Source organism: Indicator indicator, chromosome 5, assembly GCF_027791375.1.
Source record: "Indicator indicator isolate 239-I01 chromosome 5, UM_Iind_1.1, whole genome shotgun sequence".
NCBI classification, from domain to species: Eukaryota; Metazoa; Chordata; class Aves; order Piciformes; family Indicatoridae; genus Indicator; species Indicator indicator.
In genome coordinates, this window is record NC_072014.1 from 33,218,131 (window position 1) to 33,229,886 (window position 11,756).

Genomic DNA, 11,756 nt, shown 5'->3' on the forward strand with positions numbered 1-11,756 from the left:
TTTAATTTTAATTTAGCAAAATGATTCTGTTTAGCTACTAAAGTCATAAAACCAGATTGAAACATCAATCCAACGAGATATATTGAAGTGTGTGTTTAATTTTATGCATACAATTGCTTATATTGACTTCCATTTCTGTTTCATAACAAGGAGGTGCTTAAGCGCAGGAACATGTTGTGATCTCAGTACTGACAACAGAGCCAGAGGAACTTCATCAGCAATGAATTTGACCCACTGTGTTGAGAAAAAGTGAGAAAAGCTTTTAAGAATTCAAGAAGATTCAAGACTTTCCAGTTCAGTCAAAAGATTGCCCAACATATGCCCCAAAGTGAACTTCTCTTGAATACTATTCATTTTCTTTGTCCTGTTTTGAATGTTTTATTCTGGCTGAAAGGCTGACCCAGACATCTTTCTACTTGTGACAGAAATAAAACAATAATGGAAACCAAAAGGGAATAAGGGATATTTAAACATTGACAGTCACAATGGGGATGACCTACACTTTGTTTTGGAGAAATGGCGACTCAGATGAAGCTATTCAGACAAAAATAAAACCCTGAGACTCCTCCAGAACCTATTTTTCCTTGAGGGAGACAGCAAAACTCTAGCTTCGGAGATGCTTCTTTCTATAGCCTTATATAGTTGTTGGAGAATAAGTCATAATTAAACATGTATAATAGGAAAACATCATGCTACATACATATTCAAGAGCAAATGTTAATTGATGGGCATAGGGGAATTTCTAGTGCAGAATCTGACCCTCAGAGATGCTGTCTTTGAGAACTAGCTATCTAGATACTTATATTACTCCCAGCACTATGATATCTGGGGGCCTTGCAAACGTTAATGAACTTATCCTCGCAACCACCTTGTGAGGCTGGGAAGTTTTAGCATCGACTTTAAGGGAGTACAACCAGGCCCTAGGCATGCAGTAGCAGCCACAGAGGAGCTCAGAAGGAATCATGCTTGCTTCAAACAACATTAACTACTTGTTGGATAATAGCTGGGGATAATGGCACATACAGCGTCTGGTGGGTTGCCCCTCTCCCATAAATAATTTGGAAGAGAGAGCCTATGAAGCTCCAGTGAGAGAGGTTTTGTAAGGAAGTAGGGGAAATAACACTGCTGAGCTATAGATTTCCTTCTCCCTTCCTATCATGAAAGCCTGTTGGCTTTCAGTCACTTGCAGTTGTAGAAATCTCTGTGTGTGTGCGCATGTGTGTGCGTGTGAGCATGTGCTTAGAAATGAGGAATGATGCTGAGGAGGGGAAAACCAGTGTTAGATACATTCCCTATGGGTTCAGGGATATAGATAATGAAAATACAACATTTATGTTTTTTTTACTTTGTGACCAGTTTCAGTCATATTGCCCACTGCAATAGCCATCAAATGAAATCCTCTGTCAATTCCAGCACACACAAAAGCTCAGCCCATACTTGTGCAAATAAATAGCCACCTTAAATTCCTGAGTGCAGGAACTCAGGTGGGAATTGCACAGGCACCTTTGGTCGTTTTTCTCCATCAGAAGGTCACATATCCCATGTAGGTGTGGCATATTATTTGAAGGAGAAATTACTTTTGCACATAGCTCGTTCAGCTTTTGGGATGTAATTTAAGAAAGGACTTTTTGTAAGAGAGAGAGTGCATGTTTGGCCTCAAAAGAGGAAGCAGCCTGACAAACTGAACAAAGCAAAGACATTTTCTCTCTCTCCTGAATGTAAAAACAGGCAACTTGCAAAGCATAAGCATGCTTCATAAATTCCAGCTGCTGTCACTCAGCAGTGTAGAGGAATACGAGAGAATATCTGTTACAAACAGGCATCACAATGGTGAAGGATTTTTTTCCCTTCCTGGCAGTCCAAGGCTAGTTTGTGTTTAACCCTGTTGGCTGTGAAAAGCCTGTGGCCAAACTCACTTTGACTGCTGTGGGAAGGAAATGCAAATATGCAGTAAACAGCCTCAAAGTGTGTCGGTGGGAGGAAATCCTCCAAAAGTTTTGCTTCGCTGAAGGCCTGGAGAGGTCTGCAAAGGGTTCTCCAAAATCAAGGGTACATGTGTACAGCTACTCCTCCATATCCAGTAGGACCACATCAGTCTCCAGGGACATTTGATATTGTCCTTGCACTACACAGAACCTCTCAGTGCTGGTTCCTGTTAAGGTGTAAATATTTGTCCCCAGAAATTTGGTTGTAGGGTTGGGGCACTGTTGTAACCATAGTCTAATCAGCAATTTCATTTCTACTCTGCAAACCCATCATTCAAGCAAGTTATTTCTGCTTGTTTTTTTTTTGCAGTCAGGCCCTCTGAGCTACTTTCCCCCTTGTCTTTCTTGAATGAGATATTTCGAACTGTTTTAAGTGTGCTGCTGAGAAGCACGTAATGTATTGTACTTATGGCACAGAAATGAGGAAAAAGGGAGACATTAGTCCCCATGAGCATCTAGAAAATACACTGAGGTTCAGCAGAAAGCAAAACATGGCACTTGAGCTTTTCTTATCAGGGAAGAGAAAGCTGAAGATAACACACAGGGCAAATGTCATTTTTTCTGTGAGCTATGTTGTACAATTCTTTAAGGCTCTTCTTTTTTTGTTTGTTTGGGGTTTTCTTAGTTGTTCTTTGGTTTTAGTTAATACAACCCTCCCACGCACTAACTGCAGTTGGAGTTGCGTGTGTGGAAAAATGACAGGATGAGCAAACAGCAGGAAATTCAACATGCTGATCTGATTGAGATTTCATTGAGCTCTGCAACACCTGCCCATTGATCTTTCTCATGAAGCCACCCCCTAAGTGAGGAAGAATTGTTCCTTGCTCTTCCCTATGTGCTTTCCTAGGTGTGGAGGAAGGGACGACAGCCTCTGTACTAGGATCTGGGGAAAGGACTAATTATACAATCTTTTTTGAATACAAGAATAAACTCTGCTTTTCCTGGGAAGATTTTAGTAAAGCAGCTTTCAAATTTACCCCCCACAATTTTGAGACTGCTGGTTAGAGAATATTACTTAATTTTTTAATCTTTCTGGGACAATTTTTAATCTTTTCCTACCTTTTGATGACCTCACAGCAGTTAGCACAAGAGAGTGCTTGGTTTCAGGTGAAAGGAAAAACCCAATGCAAATGTATGGGGGGAAAAAATATTACAAGGTCGATAATTCTGAAGCCAGAGAAAGAAATCCACAAAATATGATCCAAGACCCTCACAGAAAAAAAGAAAAATCTAACCCAAACCAAACCAAACCAAAACCAAACCAAAACCAAACCAAACAACCAAAACCAAACCAAAACACCAAAAAACCAAACTGAAAATATTACCTAAAGAATGATTAAAAAGATGACTCAATATTTACAAAGTGTTTTGAGGTACCTCTAAAGGGAGATGGTATGCAACCACAGAGTACTACATAGGTATATTTAATGGTAAACCATAAACTAACATGTATTTTTAGTCTGTGCTAGGAGCCAAAACACTCTCCTTTGCTATTATATAGTTTCATTTCCTGCATCAAACATTTTTGCCATTGTTTATCACATCAGAAATTACAGAAAATACAGAAATTACAGAAATTACAGTTAGATTGGGATGTTCAGTCTGGAAGTCTGTTTCTTGGAGGCACATTGTTAAAAACAAAATCTGACTGAAGGTCTGATGGTTTCAACATTGGATTACATCAACCAATAGCACCTGAAAAAGTGAAAGGCAAACTCTGTCTCAGCCAAATACATGAAAACATATGAAATTATTGTCATATTGTTCTGCAATGAATTAGTGATTTATTACACTTTTTTTTTGGAGTTGTGAGAAAGAAGGGTTTTTGGTCACACTGGCCCTAGAGCCTAAAATGTTAATGAACATGCAAACAAGTTTTGCCTACAAAACTGTATTGTGTTAGGTGTTTTGAAATGAAGCTAAATCTCTACCCAGATTAATATGGTAAAAATGAGCTTGCTCAAAACAGAACACAGATTCTTCTAGTTCATAACAAAGGGTTCACATCAACTCTGACCCACTTTTTGTTTTCTCTGAAAATACAGATTTAACAATACTTAAGTGCTTTCTAAATTCATTGTAGCTTTGCCAAATTGTCTGGACCAAAAACATAACACTGGAAATGCTGTAATGTTTTATTTCATAATTTAAAAACCAGAATGCTTGAAATCTAAATTATTTTCTTTGACATTTCCTTTAATAACTTGAAAAATAAAGTTGCTTTAATAAAACCTCTTAAATTTGGAAGGATTTGTTCAGTGCAAAACACTTTTGAGGCTGCAAAAACATTGGCAAGCCACAAAATTGGTGGTTTATTTATTTATGTATTTAGAGAGTTTTAATTCCTCTGGCTTTAATGTGAAATTAATTATTTCTTTGGAGCATAAAAGGAGATTTTCTTACTATCATTAATATAAAATCCCTAATAAAGATAAGCTGTTTCCTAGGCACAGCTGTCAGCAGGTTCAAGTACAGACAGTGCGAAAACTTATTTTTTCTTTTTTTGGTGACCAGGGCATGAGTCCTGAGTGAAATTCTGCCTTGACTTGGGCAATATTCTGTGGATCTAATAAGCACTGCATGCTTCACCATTTCCATTAAATTTCACCAATTCTGGCAAAAATTTGTGTCATCAGAAGGTTTCTGACCAACCTTTCTCCCAGTCAAACTCCAAACCTGACAACCTTTGGCTGTTTTTCAAGTTTCTTTGTCCCTACAGAAAGATAAACTTCAAATACACATTTCTTAGAAATATTCCCAACATGGTGTTCTACCAGTGACTTAATTCTCACAAAAATGTGCATGAAACATCACACCAAAACCAAGCACAAAGTTTGGCATATGTAGTCAAAGTGCTAACTGCATGTAGGAGGCATGCAAAAAGCATTCTGGTTTAATCTGAAATTTGCTCTGTTGAGGATCAGCTGGATGTTGGAATCTGGGAACACTTTGGGTGTTCCTCAGCTGAACCAGAGCCATGAGGAGCACAAAACAGTAGAGGCTGCTAATATAGAGCTTGTGAATATTCACTGCACTTTAGCCTATGTCAGTGGATTTAAAGGCAGTTCGTAAATCACCTTCCCATTCTGTAGCTTCCATTGCCGAGTCCAGAAGTTTGTTTCAGGCAAAACTTCCAAAGTCAGCTGATACCTATGACTTATTCTTGATATTTCCATGTTAAATAAGAGATGAAAATTAAATCTAAATGGCTTTAAACCAAAAAAAAAAAAAAAAAAAAAAGTGCAGTGTATCTCGATATACAGGCTGTGAACGAATGAGAACAAGGGAGGGAAAATCAGACATTCAATGTATCAAATGTAATAAATCCTCCGAGGCTAATCAGCCCTCCTTCCCCCCACCAACCCCAGCCCCACTCTATGCCAAATAGTGAAAGCAGATGTCTTAACAACAGGTAAAAAACAATCTAAATTCCCATTCCCCACAACTGAAGCAAAACATGGAGTTTGGGTTTTGATTTGGGAAGGTTCCAAACTGAACTGCATGAGACATTTTATCCAAAGCTCTTCAAAGAAACAGCCCAAAAAGAGGAATTCAATTTAGCTGGCACAAGGAGGGAAGATCTATTGTAATATGGAAGAAATTCAAATGCTATAGGAGAGCAAAACAACATCTCAAATTGCTGTGATTTATCTTGCCTTGCTTACCTATATTTCTTCAAAACAGCAAGCTAACAAACCCAGTTGTTTGTTATACAAAATACAGAGAAATCCTCCCCTTTCCCTCTCCTTTTTTAACTCATATCCTTTTTTTTTTTTTTTTTTTTTTTTTTTTTTTTTTTTAAGGAATCACCACAAAAAAATGCTCTGCTGTTGGGCTTACAAAATAAAATCTTTTCTCTATATTATGATCTTCAATTTATTGCTTTTGGCATCAATCTATGCATAAAGAAAGTATTTCAAAGGAGCTTCACTCCTTGAGACTATGTAAATGAAATATGAAAAAAAAAATTGCATTGGAATAGCTGTGGCAAGAATTTTTCAGGTCTGTGTGTGTATATTACAGGTTCATTTTCCTGACTGAATTCTTCAGGAGCCTACTAGTGTGATCTTTGTCTATCACAGAGATGGGTTGTGGTAACACAGGATGATTCCTCATTCACTGATTCACAGCCTGGTTACTTAGCTTGAGAGACGCTGAATTCAGCAGGTGTAAACTGACACTTTTGATAGCATTTTGCCTCTTTATAAATGTAATGAAACTTGGTGGGAAAAGTTGTTTCCACCTAGTGGCTTTTTAATGACCAGTATGAAGTTCAGCAACATGAATTCAGAGTGTCTCCTATCCTGCCTTTAGTCAGACACAGCCTGCTTTTTGTTTTCTCCCTTAGACAGGCTCTGGCTGTTACAGTGTTTCAAGTGTGCCAGAGAGGCAATATTTTGTACAGTCATTCCCAGTCTTTCCTTTCTAAACCACAGCTTGGCACCAGGCTTGGCCCCTGTACTGGAAGCATGTGTTTGTGAGTAACCCATTTTCCTCCATGGAGAAATTCAAGGGTAGTCTGTTTGTAAAGTGGTGTTTATGTCCCTCCCATGGGAGTAACTGGAAGAGTCAACCCACCAGGTGAAACTGTTACTGCCTGATTTTTGCATCTAGTTACAGGCACTTTTGGGTCAAAATAATACTTCTAGGGAAAGGTTACAGCAATGTGACTGGATAAAGCTTAGTGTGATCACTACATCATTTCCAGCCCTTTGCAGGACTGTGGAGCCTATGTACCTTATAAATAGAATTTTGTAAAGGACTTTGGAGGTATTTTCAGAAAAAAGGTTGAGGAGAATGTCTTTTTTGCCTTCCTTTTCTTCTAATATTTTTACCATTGAAACAGCCCTCATTGCTGGAGCAGGTCTCATACCTGCATCTGTACAATTGTCTCTACAATGCCTTCTGCTGTTTGGGGAGCTGCAGGGGAGATAACTAGCAGGAAAGGAATCTGATCTCAGTGGGTCTTTGTGAGAGTTTTGATGCAACCTTTAGCTAATTAGTTTCATTTAATATAAATTCTCATGGCTGAAGTTCTCAAGAGACAGGAGGACTGTTCTATGAAAGGAAAAAGCTCTTATCCTTAGCAATGCTTTTGTATGCTCTATCTTGGGGGAAAAGGGGTAAGAGCTAGGCTGTGAAAAAGCACTATTGACAGAACACAGTCAGAGGGTTGGGTTTTGTACAATTATTCCTTTGTGAAATAAGAAACTAGTTTGTAAAATGCGTACCCATAAAATTCCCATTGATTTGGGTGTGGGGGGGTGGGTAGGAAATAAAGTCACTCAAACAACTACAGAAACTCCAGCTGGTTGAATTGATGCTTCATTGCAGTAAACTTTCAGTCATATTTGCCATGTAATGTTTCCCTGTCATGGCTTTCTTTGACTACTTGCAGCCAGGAAGCAAGTCCAGAAATGGAGGCAAGACTTGAACTGAAAGCTAGAGAAGTCAGGTCTGATGGAATAGTCACAGGGAGCTGAGGCATATCTCTGTAGGTAGCTGCATTGCTCAGCCTGACATCCTCTGTGTTAGGTGTTTCAGACAAGCCCTACAAGCAGCAACCCAGGCATGTTTATGTGGTATAGGTAAAGGAAAACCAGAGAACCACATTCCTGTCTGATGCTCAGAATATAAATCTGTCAGAGGAGACTTGGGAAGAGATTCTGGCCAGGGAGTAATGAAGTGAAGGAGCTGTAGGTGAGTACAGATGACTTAGTAAACTAACATAATGGCTGATTGGGGAATTAGCAACACTGGGGAGATCTGGAGAGAAACATACTCTGAAGTTTCTCCATGACTATGCCACTTGAGTTCACTGAACATATTTCCTTAATATTAATGGAGATACTGTAGAGAAAATGAACTTTTGCATTTTGCTGGGTGGTTTTTTATTATTTTATTTGCATCACATATGAATCTCCTTCCTCTTGCTTCCTTCTGGCTTTGGGTGATCTCAGAGTTGTGATAGATGAGCACTTGTATAGTGACCCATATGCAACTGTGATGAGGTGGAGGTGAGAAAGGCCCCCAAAAAGACCCGGGCTTTTCTTTCTCCATTGAAATTCATTTTGCCTTAGAGGAGGATTGGCACAGGGTAAACAACGTTCAACAAAACCTGTGGCAGCTTGGAAAAACAGATTGAAACAGAGTTAAAAAGGAAGTTCATTTGTAGCTGATTGAGATTCTAATCTTTATGATCTGAAGACAAAATGAAGAGGAGATGGCAAAGATGTCATTCTACCTCATAAAGTCTGAGCTTCCTAGGCTAATATGCAAAGCAGTTCAGAGGAAAATGTTCTGGTTTTTGTACTGCATTGCTCAAAGACTTTCCAATAAACAAAGACAACTAGAAAAGGGACAATGTCTTTCTGAAGATATCCACTGTGCTATAGTTATTTTTGAGTGGCTGCTTACCCTCTTTCTTTCCACCAATCTTAAAAATCTCATCCCCACATCTTCTCTACTCATCTAGTTTAACACCCCTGCCACCTCCTGCTCCACAAGCCTTCATCTTCCCAAAGCAGCTCCTGTTTCCCCCTCACCCTCATTCATCTTCCCAAAGCAACTCCTGCTCCCCCTACACCACCCTCCACCCTGCCTAAACAGCTCCTGCTCCACCACCACCCTTTTTGCAGCCATCCCAGAGCCAGGGCCAAGCCTCTCAACCAGCCAAGATACTACACAGAGGAGCTGAGCCCCAGGAATGAAGCCCAACCAGCATCCATGGATAATATTTGAGCAGACATCAACCCTACTCCTACCTAGCCAGGGGGCCACCAGGCCCCCCAGCCTTTATCCCTCCCCCCCAAAGTCACATGGTGTGCACCATGGGGACTCACCAGTGAGGAGAAGAGGAGGGTCCTCCAGCTCAGATGAGCTCAGCTTAGGGCTTCTGCTTTTCCTGGTGGGGATTAAAAAGAAGAGTGTGCGGGGAGGGCAAAGTGGCCACACCTGGGGTGGGAGCAGACTCCAACAGAGCCCAGGTGCTCTGGGATTTGAGGGCAAAAAGAGGGAAAATGGGGTGGGTGGGTGTGGTGGAAAAGGGGCAGATATGGTGGGAAAGAGGAGGTGGTGGTGAAAGAAGGGGATTTTAAAATAACTTTATTTTCCATAAATCTTTCAGAATGCACGACTGCAGTTTGTGGTTTGCTTTGCCTCCATGCAGAAAGAACAAACCCATCAATACTTCATATAATAAAGCACAAATGGTGGCTATTACAATGAAATCTTTCCATAATTATCATTTTGCTTGGCAGGAAAATCTGTGCTTTTCAGATCCAGATAACAAGTTTTAACAAACAAACAAGAAAAGTTCTCTAGGAGTGAATTTTCTTCCTGAATACCGGCAGACAATACCAGGATGATGAAGGGACTGGAGTATATGCCCTATGAGGAGAGGCTGAGAGCCCTGGGGCTTTTTAGTCTGGAGAGGAGAAGACAAAGAGGGGATTTAATAAATGTGTATAAATATCTGAGGGCTGGGTGTCAAGAGGGAGGGGACAGGCTCTGTTCAGTTGCACCCTGTGAGAGGACTAGGGGCAATGGATATAAACTACAGCACAACATCGGGAGGAACTTCTTCACAGAGTGCTGGAGCAGGCTGCCAAGAGAGGTTGTGGAGTTTCCTTCTCTGAAGCCTTTCAGCACCCCTCTGGATGCATTCCTGTGTGACCTGTGCTAGATTCCACAGTCCTGCTCTGGCACAGGGCTTGGACTTGATCTTCAAGGGTCCCTTCCAACCCCTAACATCCTATGATCTTATGATGATCCTATGATTCTCATTCTTCTTTCCCTATCTTTTCATTAATTTCCCTAATCCTATGCCCACTGAGTCCCTCTGTTCATTTTCCTGCTCCTTTACTGTTATTAATTTTCCCCACCCAACTGTTGCCTGGGTTAACTATTCTGGTTAAACAGCAGGATTGGAAAAGCCAGCACTTATTTTGAGAAGACCTTATGGGGAAAGAGGTTTCATACTGCAATCTCAGGTGAGGGTCTAAACATTTCCCAAATTCTCTGACCCCTAAATATGAATATCATTTGACTTTGAATAATGAGCTATTCATTCATCTCTATATAAAATCTCATGTATCCTGACAGTTCCCTATTGCCTTCCTGTCTGAAGTGGCTCAGGAGTATAAATTATTCTAGCGAAGGCTGGCAGTAATTTATGCTCAATAAATTGACTATAGATCTGCTTGTTTCAGTAGGTAGCATGGGAAGGACTTAGACATTTTGCTAAATTCCCTCATTTGTTCTCAGGTGGGCTACTTGCTGTCCTGAGTCTGATCAAGAGTCCCCGACCACCCTGATAGGCAGGTACTTGTGTGCCATCAGTGAAACTACTCCTGTGAGTAGTGAGTTACTTGTGTAAGGAAGAGGTACCCAGTCTGACCGTTGAAAAGTCACTGGCACAGCAATGTTGAAACTGGAGGTCATATTTTGCAAAGTATAGAAAAGAGAACTGATGAAATGGAGATTCAGTTTAGCAATGGATGTTCTTTTCAAAAATCCCCCTCACTTTAACTGGCAGAATTCAATGTACTGATTGTTCCCAAGAGAACAAGAAACACGTAGGTCATGTAGTTTTTTGTTTTATTAAAAAAAAAAAAATAGACTAGTTCCTTTGTAGAAATTCAGCAAATAAGGGTGATACAATCCTTTTGTCCAAAATGCAAAAGACAGAAAGTAATTCATCACCTTTCAAGTACAATTTATTATGGGTCAGGGAGAAAGGTTTCACTCATGATCATTAGGTTTTAGCAGTGCAGATGCAGGACATGATGAACCAATGAGGCTTATCAGGTGTGATAATCAAAACAGATTTGCTTTTGTATCTGCTGTCATTTCCTCTCTCTCATAGAGAAATCTAGGTTCCAGGCTCTGACTCCCATTTCATAAATACAGACATATTCCTTTCTTGTTCTGGGTGGAAATTATCACTGGTATTTTAAATCAGAGTGATGGGAACAATTATCATGCCTGAAATGTGATGCAAGGTTCGAACCCTCACTCCTCAGCCATGTGACAGCAGCAAGGGCAGCTCCACCTGCCTGGGCAGGAGCACTGTTCTTTTCCTCCCACTGGTGCCTGAAGCTCTGCCAGTTGCACTAATGTGACCAGTGGCCAGGCAGACCCCCATCCCATGGCCCATCTGTGGTGAGTGGGCCTCAGGCTCATTTCCTTGTATTAAGCCTAGGCACAGAAATTTATGGCTAAGTCCTGCTGTGAACGCTGCACAGGCAGACCCCTGTGCAGTCTCAATGTCGACAAAAGTCTTTGTTTGGCTGCAGGGATCTGTGTGCAAGTCAAAATTTGGTTTAAGGCAATCAACATAATGGAAGGGCCAACCTGATATTGTGGTGTAATTGTGGCTCCATAGGGTCAACGAAAATGTGGCTATCGAATTTAGTGAACCTGAGGCCACCTCTTCTATCAGTCCAGCTCCCTCTGCAATCAGCTTTACTTTGCTTTGCAGTTTTATGAACTTTACTATTAGTGTTGCATCTGAGTGCCTCACCCACTGACACCTCTGCAGCAGGGTGAGATACTCACAGGAAAGCTCACTGAGAGAAATGGAAAAGCAAAATGCAGCGCTGAAGGGATTTATTGGCAAAGGGATTTCAGAACTTGTCAGTTATGAAAACTGGGGCACCATCAGCTCCAAGAGCCTCACCAACTCAGATCACTGTGGGCAAAATCAGAAATGAATTCTCTGACACCTAAGAGCTAAATTTTACAGATTAGAATTGAAACCTCTGAGTTTCC